General features: G+C 35.8%; 1 protein-coding gene across 4 annotated transcripts in view; it reads right to left on the minus strand.

The window, feature by feature from the left end:
• The window catches only part of CYRIA (CYFIP related Rac1 interactor A), a 58,553-nt gene that overhangs the window by 22,695 nt on the left and 20,580 nt on the right, over positions 1–15,278 (minus strand). Inside the window, exon 1 of one of the 4 annotated variants that reach the window (XM_050894083.1) lies at positions 7,987–8,004. The exons of the other annotated variants lie outside the window; for them this stretch is intronic. The gene's annotated coding sequence lies outside the window, so the exon portion shown is untranslated. Of the gene's footprint in view, positions 1–7,986; positions 8,005–15,278 lie in introns of those variants that run through there. 4 annotated transcript variants of the gene reach the window in all.

Genomic DNA, 15,278 nt, shown 5'->3' on the forward strand with positions numbered 1-15,278 from the left:
TTAGCTTGTTTTTAACTTTATTCCCCTCTCCTTCAATCCCTATGTAGAAACTGATTCAGCTATTTAGGTCACAAGTATGAAACAAGAACTCTGCCACAAACTTTATACCCATTTTCATGGTCAGCCTACATTTTCCAATGATCTCAAAGGCACTGGTTTGACACCATCTATTTCCAATGTACTTCAACCCAAAAATAGTGATATTCAACATCAGTATCTAGAAGATATGGTTCAGGCAGCTGCTCAACATGCTTTACTTCTTTATGATTTGAAATAATTTCTTTATGGTTTCCTAAAAAACAAAACTAAAAGCAAGATCTAGTTCCAAGAAACTTTCACTTTAAACTGTAACTCATCATTCAACACTAAGGTTTTAAGTCTGTATTAAAAGGCCAACCTTCACCTTAATGGAAGTGCTAATAAACATAATTCCTTGCCCCAAACTGAATTATTTTATTCTGTACAGCTTCCTGCTTCCCAGTACTTGGATCTTCCAAACCGTCTTTCCTCGAAAACTCTAATAATGTATTCCAAATCTCAGACACTGCAAGTCACTTCCAGAATAATTTTTAATGAGATTTCAAAGTAACTAATGACATAAATTCTGAGCAGGTCATTATATATACTGTGGTTGCAACAGAAATGTAAATAAACAGCTGATGCACAGAAGCAAATCAGAAAGGTTTAACTTAAGAGCATAAAATTCCATTTCATTAAACTGGAAAGCATTTTCTTTTACTGTAAAATCAGTTGAAATGTTGAAATGAAACTCAATGCATATATAAAAATATTGCTGTTGCAGCACTCCTAAATGCTTCTGCTGCAGCTTCTCTTCAGTGTCCAAATCCCTTAAAATTACAACTTTTAACAGTATGCCTTAAAAATGATGACATGTTGACATGACAATGATGTTTGCATTTTCATGTTTTCTACTGTTTTCCAAACCATTAAAGCTTATCCTAAGATATTACATAAGCATATAGAAAATACTTTCTAAGCTACTGTTGACAGTTTAAAGCTCGTTACTTGATTTTTGATGCTCACTAGTGGCACACAGACATAAATAAACTGTAAAAACAGTAATGAACAAGAAGGTACATTTAGCAATTTGCGTTTTATATACCATCATCCAGTAGCATATTTAAAAATGTTGAGCTTTGAGCAAAATAACACAGGCTGGTTTTCTAACATGTCTCTTTGTTCCTAAAATTTCATTAATTTCGTTTTGATATTCTAGAGGCATTATCTAGGATGGGAAAATAAATCCCTTCTCCCCCAATAAACCAATCAGTTCATTTTTCAATTGTGATAAATAAAATACTAGCCCCCCAAAACAAATCAAAATGCAACCCTTCAAATCTGCCATGGATTTTATATACATACACTGAAAATATACTGAAATATGTACTTATTATACACAGAAATCCAGTTTTGAAAAGTCAATAAATGTTCACAAACTGGGTATTATCAACTAAATATTGCATGTCCAAAGCTAAGTATCATGTTATTTAACTCTTCTTTAAAATCTTTGTTTATGTACTGTTTTAAGCGATTGCATAATTTTGAAGTGTGGAGTTTTGTATTCTTTTTAAATGATGGCTACAGCGCTATATGAATTGCTAGAGAAGTACTAATTTATTTCTTCTTCCTTTACAGGACTAATTTAATCAGTACCAACTCAAAACCATCAGCAGCACTGTAGCTACATTGAAGATATAACAGACAAAGCATTTAAACCTCGTGTTAGTGAAAAAGGACACATCCACCAGCTCAACCCTTTGCTGCTCATCAGTGCTCCTTTGCCAGATACTATTTCCTAAATCTGCCTGCTTACATAAACATAGTCTAAAAGGCTTTTGTCAAAATAAACTGGATCAGCAAATACCTACTGCTTAAACTCATTTAGATCATCCTAATGAAGTGGGGCTGGGAATGTTCTCATGAGCAGCTCCATTGGGAGTTTCAGGAGAAACAGGGGCTCCCGAGTTCAGGAGTGGCCATGAATGATTAGGAATGATAACTTCTAACGGCGCACCTACATGGGTAGAGACAGGCATCCAGTCCGCAGCCTGAGGGAACTGTACTGTACTAAGCATATTAGCATCATTAAAGCAGTGAAACTGACCTCACTGTGTGAATAATTAACTGTGGTTCCAAAAAAACACTGGCATCTGAACTCAAGATCTCCCAGATCAAAAGCACGATTCCAAATCATTGTGATATTCACTTATAAAGTTTGTTGAGGTGCTTGTAAAGAAATAGCAGAAGTGCAAGACTCAGAAAACAGTTTTATTCTATTAACGAATAAAATAAAAATGAACAAAGATTAAAAATTGCAGAAGTTTCTTAACAATGATCATTTATTTTGTTTTCTGAAGGAAACCCTGTATCACTCACTGTTTTTTGTTTGGGAGAGGAAAGAAGAAATAAGAAGACGATTTTCAATTGCATTTGCCAACTCTACTACCCGTATTTTTGCCTTTTTTCTATGCAATAAAGATATTAAAACCACCTAATCTCTCAAAGTATTTGTGTAGGACTAGCTCCAAGAAAACTGGAGTGCTGCAGTGCTTGGAGTCATACACAGAGTGAAGGTACAAGCAGAGACTGGAGCACTTTCACATGGGTGCCCCACGCACACATCCCCTACTTCTCCCTTTCACCATCTGCACCGGAACGGAGTTCTGCAAGGCTCAGGCAACAGAACAGGCTTTATCATAGGTAAGAAAATGGGAATATTACTGCTGTGAAAAGTGCAGTGCTCGAGTCAGGAACAGTCAAGGAAGCATTCTGATTTACGTTCACAGCAATGCCATAAAATCATTGGAGTTAGGGGTGGGGTTATCTAGATCCCAAACCAGGAATGCCAGCAGCTCTGTCATTCTGTACAGATGTTTGTCTAAACTATTGTTAAAGCTCTTCAAAAAGCTCTTTAAGTTCAATCACGACAGTTCATGTTTTATTATACATGACCAGTCTCACTGCCCTTCTCGGAAATCTCTCCAAGGGGTCCAAATTCCAGTGGGTCACTCAACTCTAGGTACAGTGCTCCAAATGCATCCAAGTATGGTGCCAAATATAATGAAGGAATTGTGTCTTGCAGAAAACTGTGCTTTACACATCCCTCAAATATTATTTGCATAGTTTTATTTTACCCATTGCTTTCCTTTCTGCATTTTGGCAAATCCTTTGTCCTGCTTCTATATAGCACCTTATATTTATCCCCAAACTCCACAGTATGGTTTTTTTTTAATCATCTCTCCAATTTTTTTGTAGTTAATATTTTCATGGATATGGTAGTATCATTATCTTCAGTTGCTTTACTGGTAAATGTTTAAATTTTATAAACTGCAGTTGCATTGATGAAGAGAAATAAACTGATGTTTAATAGTCTCAGTTGTGCAAATAGATGTTAGTTTTGAGAAATGGTATTATTCCCCTATGGACTTTATTTTATAAATAAGCATAAGACTGTATCTTTATACTAAGAAAAAAAAAAAGTAAAAAAACCCCATTAAAATAGTCATACATTTGTGTTTGAGATGGTAATTGCAAAAAAATCCCAAAGATATTTCACAGTGAAGTATCTACAGTATTCTCTAGCAAGGCACAGATAAGGGAAAAACACACCCAAGTTTTTTTCAGAGGGCTAGTTATATTCATTTTCCAGAAAAAATCAAATTATCCCCAATGTTGGCCTCTAAATACTGTATTTATAAGATTTTCATAACATAAGTAACATACTTGCATAACAAGATGCACCAAGAAGCAACCTACACACACAAGCATAGAAAAACCAGTGCCATGCATTCCTTACGCAGGTGAAGCATAAACAGACAAAAAAACCCCCAACAAAACTCAAACCCAAAAAACAGACGTAAAGAAGTGGAAAGTGGAATACGAGAAGAAAGTTGCTCAAGGTGAAAGTAACCCAAGATAAAAGAATCATTCCTGCTTTGAACAATTATTTTATCACAATTCCTAGATAAGCAACACTTCAAGCCAAGAGCTTTTGCTGTTAACTGATATGCAGATTGCAGGACACAATTAAAACCTACAAAAAAAGTGAGGCAAGTCAAAGGGAGTCAATAAATGGTTTGTAATGACAAATACATTTTTCACTAATCATAAAATGTTAAAAGAGCTGGCCAACAATATTAGTACCAGTAGCCCCAAGGATTAAAGAGCTTGGCTCATGGTTTCACTCAAAATCAAAAGGTAAAAAAAAGAAAGGATTACCTCACATGAACTTATAACTTATTCAAGGGGGGGATTTTTCTATATGCCAACCCTCACATCTGAACATACTTTGAACAGAACTCCTATATATTTTCAAAGCGCATAATGTCAGAAGAGTCGTCACGAAAGGATGAAAAACAGGCAACCAAAATATCTGGATTCTAATTCATAGGTCATAATAATAAAAAAAACCCTAAACCCCAACAAAAAATGTAGAATGGAAGCCAATTAAGTAATTAGAATAAAATTATATTTGAAATTAAGAAAACGCTGTTGCACTTTGATCCTTCCACCTGAGTGTACAGTAACTACAGTAACCTAGTTTGAACATGGCATCGCATGCACAGATGCTTATACACAAAACAGGGACACAATTTCCCTGTACACAACAAATGGAGCCTCTATCAATTGACACTGGTAGGTAAGCAAAGCAGGATACTAATATTTACCAAACTGATACACAGGAGAGAGATGCCTTTAACTGAAACAGAACAGGTTTGGCTAGGTCAAGTGTTTCTTCCTTCAAAACAAAACCACTTCATTTTTTTCCAGGTGGAGTTTGACTTAGTTCTTCTGAACTCTTGTAAGAGAAGAGCAGCCACATCGTCCTCTTCTGCTTCAAATTTCCTTGTCCTTGTCTTCTCTCACCCAAATCATAATGAAAAAGGAAATAAACCACCTTAGAACACACTCTATTTTGGAAATCTAAGGATTTGGGCATTTGAAAACGTATCTGGTTTCAACATTTTTGGATATACTGAGTGAAAAATCTATTATTGATCATATACATTCTTAGATACAGAATCAGAAACAAGACTCTCAGATGAAAAATCGGAAACAGAAAAAAATGTTGCTGCTCCTTTCTGCCTGTTAAGGACTGCCAATTATTCAGCCTTCTGACTATGCCATACAGAATATTCTGTACTATGCTCATAGAAAATCCAGTGCAAGTGTCTGAAAAAAACAAGATGAGAACTCTCATATTCTAGTTCTTCGTGCAACTATGGTAAAGACTTTCCTCGAGTGATTTTATTTTCAAGGTATTTCTTGTGCCAGTTGATAATGGGAATGTCTTTGCATGTTAACTTTGTTCTGTATCTATTTTACTACTCTTTTTAATACATAAATGCCAAAACAGCACATCTAATCTCAGTCAAGCCAGACATAAATCCTACAATGACGGGATTTCTTAATGCGTATTTGCTAGTGATCTGCTCTGAATGTGTCAGTATGTAGGAGATAATGCATTTTGCCAGCTAAATTTGTATTTCTGGTTTGGAGGGTAATAATCTCTAAGATATGGATCTGAAGCAGTCTTTACAAGTATTATTTTCTGGAAAAGGGGAGAGAAGCCAAACAGTATCTTAAAATACTAAGCAGACAATTAATTCTGATCAAAGAAACATATTGACATTACCGGAATTAAGACAGCTGTGGCTGACTATATGTATCAATAGCTCAAGATTTGAGGAATTAAAGATGAAATGTGGATCTTTGTACGGATTAGCTGCTATTAGTTTAAAATACTTCCAGTTGTGTAATAGTGGTCTTATCTAATATCTCATTACACAAAATAACAAAACTTGCTGACCAATTTGTGTTACGATGCTGTTGATGGAAATAGCAAGAGTTCCACTAGGGAAAAAAAAAATTATTCAAAAAATCACTGTAAATAGACTGGAGGATAAGATATACTTTTTTGTTTAATTTAAAATTTCAGAAAAATGTAAAAGAAAAACTTCCTATGTGTCTCTGGGTGAGGGTAAAGGAGGAAAGAGCAGGTATCATCCAAAGACAGCAATCTGAGAGACCACCTAATCCCAAGAAGGTTGTAAAGGAGGTTTTGCTGAACTATGGAGGCATCTGATTAACAGAATCGGGCAAGAAGCTTCAGAAGGGTTCATTAACCATGTATCTGTAAAAGCTCCTGGAGTGATAAATGTTCTTTCTAGAACACAGAGAAGTTTGCCACAGGAATGGCTATTTTAGACTTGTTTGATTCTTATGGGGAGAATTAACTGAACATAAGGATGGAAATACAAGAGAAATTAATTAAAAACAGCAGAGGTTACTAAACAAGGAGAAAACAGCAAACTAAAGATCAAGATTTCAAAAAAGCAGTTTCAGTAATCTCAGATATCTGGAAAAACAGGTCTCTTGGAAAGTTGATTTAAGGGATAAGGGAGGGCAGGAAACTCCACAGTTAAGGAAACACACAACAGGTTATTCCAATGGACAAAATAGACAAAATGGAGAGTTAGAAATCAATATGCCTATATAAGCATACAGAAGAATTGAAGGAAGCAAAGAAATATATAAAGGAGGGAGCTTTGACAAATGACTGGAGATGAGAAAAGAGAAAATGCTATTTAGTACCATAAATTTGCTGCAACACTGAAAATCTGAAAAAGTAGCTGTCAGTGGTTTACCGGCAAAAAAGAGGATGGTATTTTTAAACAGTACCTGTTTAAAGATCTGTTTAAAAGAAAATACACTTTTAAAATGTGCACTAAGCTAGAAGGGAATTAAAATATTCTGGAAAATAGGACTGTAATTCAAAATCACTTTGATAAGCTGCAGATACCATCCAGAAGAAATTCAGTAAATACAAATGTAAAATACTCACTCAAGGAAAAAAACCAAATCAATCTCACAAATGCAGATGGACTGGTAAGCAGAAAGACTGAGGAAAAAATATTTAATCGTTATACTGCACTATAAATTAAACATAAAGCAGGTTAGAAAGTTGTTAAACTCCAGAATTTTTCAGATGGTTCTCACAGTCAAGTTAAAGGACGAGAGGACCGAATATTGAACAACAACAGATTTTCTCCAAAACACTAGTCTAATCTGTAATTATGCAGGAGTAACAGAAAAATAGAAATTCCAGTAAAACTCCTCCTTTTTTCTTAATTAGCTTTGTGTCATTTTTTAATTCCTTCTGATATTATTTTATTAACTCCTATTCTTTCACATTGGACACTCAATTCATTAAAACGTACAGGGGCAGATTGGGTCCATGGCATTTTTCTGCAAAATAGCCTGCCTTGAAAATTGCATTTAGTTAATAGGCAAGCACATTAGCCCTCTTAATGATGTAAACATAAAGAGACTCTTAATTTTGCATTGTGCCTAATACTTTAAGAAGCGCATTCCCTAGTAAATCTATTTTAAAATAATGTGTTTTACTTACACAGAATGCCAAACAAGCTTTTGTGCCCCAACACGAGCTGCCAAAAACCACTGCAACTTTTTTTGGTTTATTAACAAGTCTGCTATTTGCCTAAGATGACAAATAAGGAAGGAGTACAGTCAGATGGTGCTGAATCAAAACCATCCTTTTAATTAAAAATTACATTTCTCGTAAGTGTACATGAAAATGCAAATAACATACTGACCCTGACAGGCTCCGCAGTAATTAATTCAAATCACTACTGGAAGCTATTCCTAATTTAGCAATGAAATTTGCACAGTAACTTTTTATTACGACAATAAAATTGATGCACAGTAGTGACTTTATATCCTACTCCTCCTTTGCGATAAAATCTCTTTTTAGCTAACTGACAAATTTGGATGGCGACTAATCCCAAGCCCATTTATGACACAGTTTGCTCCCTTCCCCACGACGAGATGCACCAGCCCAGAGAGGCCCATTATACAAAGAACACAGAGCATTGTTCAACCACGTGAGCGAAGTGAAACATATGCACAAGAGCGGACATTGTACACTTGTTTTGACAACCCTACCACGCTGCCGGGCGGATTTCCTGCGAAGGAGACACGTAAAACTCGCAGAGCAGCCGACAGACATGCGCTCACCCGGGGCGGAGCGGGGGCGAGCAGCCGCCGCCGGCGGGTGGCCCGTGCGTGGGGCGGGGGTGCCCTCTGCTGCCGCGCGGCCGCCCCCGCCGCGGCCACCCGCGTTCGTCCGCCCAGCCCGGCGCAGCGCCGGAGCGTCACAGGACCAGGCAGAGGGTTTGACACGCAGCACGGGAAAATTCACGCTCTCAATAAAAACTGCTTACCTCGTCCGAAACGCTTACTACCTTTACGCCTACGTCAAAGGCCACGACTGGATCTAATCCTTAGTTTACATTTGCACTCAGCCGTCGGCGCTAACTTCCTTCTGCAGGAGATACATACATCGAGCTGAAGTTTTGCAGGGACTACAGCTCCCATACCAGGGGATGACTTTCTCCTCTACTCTTACTTTTCAAACTAATCTAGATAATATTTTAACAACCACATTTCAGAACAAGTACCAATACTAAAAAAAATTATATTGCTTTCCCTTTCCTCCCACTGAAACCCAGAATTTAGTTTAAAAGTAACTCTGACTGCATCTAAAATTATGAAAACTGTCATTTCTACTCGATCGTTAAACAGCGTATGGGCAACCAGGCTTAGCAGGAGTGAAGTCCCAATGCTGGTGAGCGTTCTTAGCAGGGCATCCCAGCCCGGCATCTAACACATCAGCCCCTGGCAGCAGTCCTGTTTTCTCCACATGAATAGAAATACTTTTTTTTTTTTTTTTTTTTTTACACTTATTCAAGAAGTTTCGATTGGCATTATTTCTTTTCAAGTTAAGAAGCAGACTAAAAGTTGAGAAAGAAGACATCTGGTTTTCCTTTTGTAGTCTCTGACTAAAACCCAGATACAGGGGATGAGATATGCCAACATTAAAATGCCAGTTATCTGCAATCAAAAGTGGAGGGAGGTAGCTACATCCAAGATTTTCTTACTGCCTTTGTTGAATACTCCTGTTTGAAAGGCAAATCATGCCTTTTAGAACTAGAAACTATAGAAAAGACACTTTATTAGGTTTAGAGCAAAATTTAATAAGTTTTATTTTTTGCCTAAAAACGATCTAAGAACCTTGTTTCATTTTCAATTGTAACTAACTCTCCACACTTAGAGGTGACATAAGTCACATGGAAAAGAAATACACCCTTGTAAAGGCAACATTCATTAGTTTCTAAGAAAATTTCTAAGAATTTCTAAGAATCTTTCTATTCTAAGAAAATTATAAACAACTATTTAAATAGTCAATTTAAAAATATTTTTAGAACTTTGCTGAAAAACTTAAATTGTGTAAAAACTACACATGCACACACACAAATGCACATAACGTACATAGTTATACATACGTACACAGAGAGTTGCAAATGAGCATGTTTAACCAAGAACTGAGAATTAGGTGCTTGTTACAGGAAAAAAATAGATACATCAAGATTAAAACTGTAACAAAATCAAGATTAAAATAATTTACTTAAGCAAAGCTTTCTGTTTGCTGACTCAAAGCCACCTACTCTAGCTATCCAGAGACACAAGCAGTTGTACAACAGCACAGTGTGCAGAGGTACGGAGAGGAAGAACGCCCGTGTGATTTCAGCACTAACAGAGTCGTAAAACTTGGCTTCCTCTTAGCTCATGACTTAGATGATGCGAGTTCTCTGGAGTATGGGATGAGGCAGAAAAAACCCTCAATTATTCCCAATTTCATGATAAACAAATGGAAGATAGAGGTTTTCTGAAAAATATTGTTACTTAAGCCAACAAAAGTCTTTGTATTGTCTTTCAATCTTCATCATTAATACAACCAGCCTGTAATACAGCACTGAAACATGTCTGGAAATTGAATTATGTCTTCTTCCTTCTCCTCCGAGCCAATCATTATTTTAGTTGCAATTTATTCAACTGACTTACTAATAAAAACAGTGTAACAGAGAACTTCAGAAAAGCCTGAGAGATTAAGTAAAAAAATGCTCAGTGATTGAAGATTATCAGGGTTGATGGGAAGTAATGGAAATTTACTTAGGGAAAAAAAAGTTCAAAGAACACAGTTTAAAGACTGAAAAGGAATGGAAAGACCTAAAGCAATATATGTTTCAACAGTGCAAAAAACCTTTGCCATAGAAAAGCCATTGAACTGCAGAGGATAGTATTCTTTTATTATAGAATGGATTTTTTTTTGATACACTGATATTAGAAAAAATATACATATATACACAATACAAACTATATATATATGTATATATACATTGGTCTCAGGTAGAAAGTTTGAATTTTTATATATTTAAATTTTATATCGAATACACCAAGTTATTAATACTACCATCCAAACTACTTAGTAAAGAAGAGTCTTTATGAAAATAATACATTCAAGAAGTAATAATTGTAAATGACAGTGGTGGAACAGACATTTGGCATCTACCTCACCTTTCTGATCTTCCAAAGCAGAATTATTTGAAGTCTACAAAAGTTCAACTAAAGCAGGCCCCAGCCCAGTTCTATACTCCCCCTTTATGTAAGCCCTCCACACTGTTGTCCAAGAAAAGGCATTAACTACTTTCAGTCAGGTCCTCTTCAATTCAGTTCTTGAAGAATCGACTTGTTCTAGGTCAGATTTTGCCCAGCCACCAATCTTCCAATCATAAGGGCTCAAACGAAGCATTGCCTAAACCACCAAAATTATCACCATACTACCAATTACATTTCATTAACCTAAAGAACCAGTGCAAGAAGGCCAAGACTGTTGTTTAATCTTTCCAATCAAATTAAATATGCAAATAAGATCCTTATTTTCCTATAAGTAGTTTAAAATTCTGTAATAAATGATTCCTACATTTTAATGCACTTCATCCAGAAACTGAATTGGCTATCATAAACTTCCTAAAATGGTGTTGATAAGAAAAGGTTCTTTGAAAACATGCTATGATCAGCATATTCTAGCCAGGAGGAGAACTCCAATATAAATCCAGATAGCTGTCTGCCACCTGATTTGGTTTTGAAAAAAGGCTGCAGTTAAGGCTGTTATCCACTAAGTGGCATTATCAACTCAAACACCTAGATTTGACAAAAAATAATCATCGTACAGTGCATTTTACCTCCTACAAACAAATTGATGGAAAACATTTTCTTTGGATGATTCATTTTATTCAAGTTTGTCATAAATTTAGGCATCGTTCCAAACAGTCAAATGTATTAGTAAACCAGCACTACCAATTTACTTTTCACAGCGAGACATTCGCAAGTATTTAGCAGGATGGTCAGGTTAGAAATAGAACGATCATGATAGACATATTAAACAAAGCAACCAAAATATCGGAGTAATATGAGCTCAAATTAGACACATAAAGGTATAATAAGGTATTTTAAAAGTAGCTGGGGTTTCAGAAGTGCGGTACATCAACAATTCTAGTATTTCCTGTTGTGAAGTGTTGAAAGTACCAAAAGTCACACCACATATTTACTTTAGATAAAACACTTCAAAAAAAAGTAAATCTAATAGATTAGATAAACTGATGCTAGAAGGTATTTAAAAAATTACAATCATTGGGAAAGTAAGAAAAGTACTACATTTCACTAATTATTTAAGGATTAGTTTTCAAAATGTTACTTAAGGATTAATGACTGTAAATATAGTTTTTTGAGAAATGTTTAGTGGAACAAAGCATTTAGGAGCAGTATAAATACAAGAAAAAAGTATTAGAACAGAACTCTCATTTTAAAATAGGGTTTCTTCCCCCCATTCCTATTGTTTGTCTCTGGTCTTTTATCACTGTCAATTTGTTCATACATAAACAGCTACTGAAAATAAAGGGGAAAAAAATCAATATTACTCTATACAAGAGTATAGGAAAATGAAATGAGCAACTACTTTTGTCTCACTGCCTCGTCAAAGCATAAATTTTAAGCTTGTGAAATGTCATATACATGCACTCAAAATTCTGAACATGCTTCAATGCTACAAGGATCAAGACATTCCTTTTTTTTTTTTTAAGTGATTTTTTTTTTTTCCCTCACTGGCCACAGAGGAATTGCATTAGGACATAGTCCTTTTTCCCTACATCCGCCTACGACAAACATTTGCTGCAAGTCAGCGACTCCAAAACCAAATTGTTTACAATTAACTCAAAAAGCCATTAAAAAAATTGTTTCTTTGTTCCAGTTGGAAAGAGAGACAGCCAGATGTGTGGCTTGTTGATCTTGCTCTTTTCTGACCTCTGAGTGTAGGAAGAACTGCAGCTGAGGAAGGAAGTCAGCAAGTTGTGTTAATGAAGGTGAACATTGCAAAAAAAAAAAAAGTTTGCAATTTTTTTCATGAAAGAAAAATCTCTTTGAAAGAATTTTTTATTAAACAAAAAGATAATAGAAAGCCTTACTTTATGCTATTGGTGAAAAATTAGAGCCTTTGTTTCAGGAGAAGTCAATAGAGTCTGTGTCTTTTGCTACTTTTCAAAAACTCTACCCTTAATTTCAAGAACTTCATGAAGTTTCACTGCTGTAAATTAGCAAACACCTCATCATTAACACCTGCCAGGAAACCATCCTCCTTTGAGGGTGCAAAATTCAGGAAAAGCATTTTAATTTTAGGCTCTGAGTCACAGTCTAGCACTACAGATCAAAATCAGGCCTAAAGCTGAATTCCAGATTGAGAGTATGCCCACTTCTTTGGAAGACACATCTGGCCAACAACGCAAGGCAACCAACTAGTTACCACAGTACCTTTCTTCACATTTCTCTCTGAAACACATTTATGCATTACATCTGTAAAACACCTGGCAATGAATTAACTAGTAATCTGTGTTGAAAACGTCATTACATGGTACTCCTCACGACAGTACAGAACACGCCTGTACAAGATATTCTGCAAGCATAAAAAAAGAACAATCTCTCAAAGATTGCACAGTAACAGAGATGAAACATTATCACCTTGTTTCTGAACTTTGAATTATTTTCTAAAAAATGTCTAAAATGCATTCTGAAGTTCTACGACCACACTGCTCCTCACTTTATCAAGGTAGCTGAGAAGTTAGTAAAAGTTATCATGGCCTGAGGTGATACCTAAGGACACATTTGCATGTGAAGTACAAATTCACTCCAGAGATTCAGCTTTAGATATTAATTCTGGCACCTAAGCATCAATCCAGACTCCTTATGCAGTTAGTGAAGCTTCCCAAATGTACTCTAGGCACCCAACTTAATTGTCTGAATTAGGTTAAATGTTTGATGTTGCTCTCCCTGCATTGCTAACTTCATCTTAACAGCTCACTCTAGTTTTGGTAGAAAATGCCTATTTCTTGTCAACCAGTTACTGTTTTAAGAATACACTTACCATCCGAAGACCTGAATAATATCATCATAGTTCATCTTTCAACTTACGTTTACTATCATAGTATTTAATTAAGAAACTTTCCTATGTATTCTTAGAAAACAGGCAATTGAAAATGAAAAATAGTTTACTCTCTTCCCACCCCACGTTCTCCTGCCCCCTAAGGTCATTTAAAAATCAACATTAACAGATCCCCATACACATGCATATGTACGCACAAAACCATTTCTGTAAACAGTTATACAAATATTTAATCTGATAAGAAAATTCAAATTCTAGAGAATTAAAACAGTATTTCATGTCATACTTTTCAAAACAGTTGTAAGGGATATTGGTCATTTTAAAAACAGCCTATGAGATTCAATCTTTCTCTTTGCGCTAAGAGAAATGAACAACCTTATCATGTAAGACTTTCAGCACAGCTCAAACAGCTCACAGCTATAAGCACAAAGAATTGTTTCTGCTGCATTAGTATTTAGAAATTATTATTGGCTTGTCACTGTCATATTAAGATTTGATTTTCAGAACCTTTTCTTTTAGAAAAAAAATTGTTCAGATGCTTCTACAGTCCGTATTTTGTCACAGTCTTCTGAAAGAGTCAATCTTTAAGGTCATAAAAGGCATATTTAAGGGCTACATTTTGAAAAAAATAATTTGTCTTAATATCTGTAAAGGGTCTCTAATAGCAAACAGTTAGGACTTCAAAAATTTATCAGGTAAAGAAAATTACTAAAAATTTTTCCTACCAGTTATAGTTCCTACCAGTTTATTATTTCCTACCAATGGAATTAATAAAAACAGTGAACTACGCTGTAGTAATATTAACTTTCTATGGACTAAATGTAAAAGAATCCCTAATTTAGCAAATCTCTATTTCCTCATCTCACACCTCCTTGTTTCTCATCATTTCCTGTTTCTTCTGACATGTTAGAGTCTTCGTCTCCATTCTTACCATTTTTCCTTTTATTCTTCCTTTTCACTCTACTTGTCCTGCCTCAAAGATCTCCCTTCAGCTCATCTCTGTCCCCCCCACTAGGGTGGTTAAGCCCATGCAAAGCACTCACTTTTGAGATCCTCTCCACTCCAGCTCACAAAGATTGTCCTTCATTTAAAAAGTAGAATGGGCCTTAAATTTTAGTTGAAAAGCTATCTTTATAAAATTTAATAGGTATGTCATACACATAATTCCTATTTTAAATTCCATTCAACTGTAACAAAACAGAAGGCTGAAAGGCCTTTTAAAGGAGAAAGTAAAGTGTAAAACTAAAATACACAAAGCAGCTTCACTGGTTAAGTATACAGTCTTTACAAGTATCACATCATTCATTTACAAGGTAGAGAAGAGTAATTTCGTACACTGCAGAAATTGTCAAAGCTATGATTATAGCCTTTAATCTTAATAAGTCTTTCCTTCCACCCCTCACATCCACCTCCTCTCTTGGACTTGGGTTTCTTTGCCCATCCAGTGAAATGAAACAGCAATATTGCTGTCTTTCAACTATGCCGGTTCCACATTCACCAGAATCCTTTGTGGCCTTAAATTAATGAATCTCTACACCTTCCAAACTCCTCTGCAGGCACCTTTATTTCTTTTGAACAAATATCCAGATGATTAGCAAACATCTTTACTTTGACAGACTGCCACTGAGATCGCTGGGTTCACTTGGGTACTGCAAACCTGCTTTGATAGAAAGCCAGTCAGGCTGCTGCCATGTTGGGCTTGTTTTTACCTGCAACAAATTGAAGTTTTTGTGGTCATTTGCCCACAGCATTGCTTGCTGGATGCCTCTCACGGCACCTGAATTAATGACAGCATTCACTGTTACTGAAGTAGGGTTAGCTTAAAGAGTCCTCTCCGTACTCAACGTTTTCCCTCTCTCCAAGAAGCCACTGGATGAAAGTTACCATCTCGCACGGCCTTACT

Source organism: Gymnogyps californianus, chromosome 3 (genome assembly GCF_018139145.2).
Source record: "Gymnogyps californianus isolate 813 chromosome 3, ASM1813914v2, whole genome shotgun sequence".
In the NCBI taxonomy this organism is placed as follows: Eukaryota; Metazoa; Chordata; class Aves; order Accipitriformes; family Cathartidae; genus Gymnogyps; species Gymnogyps californianus.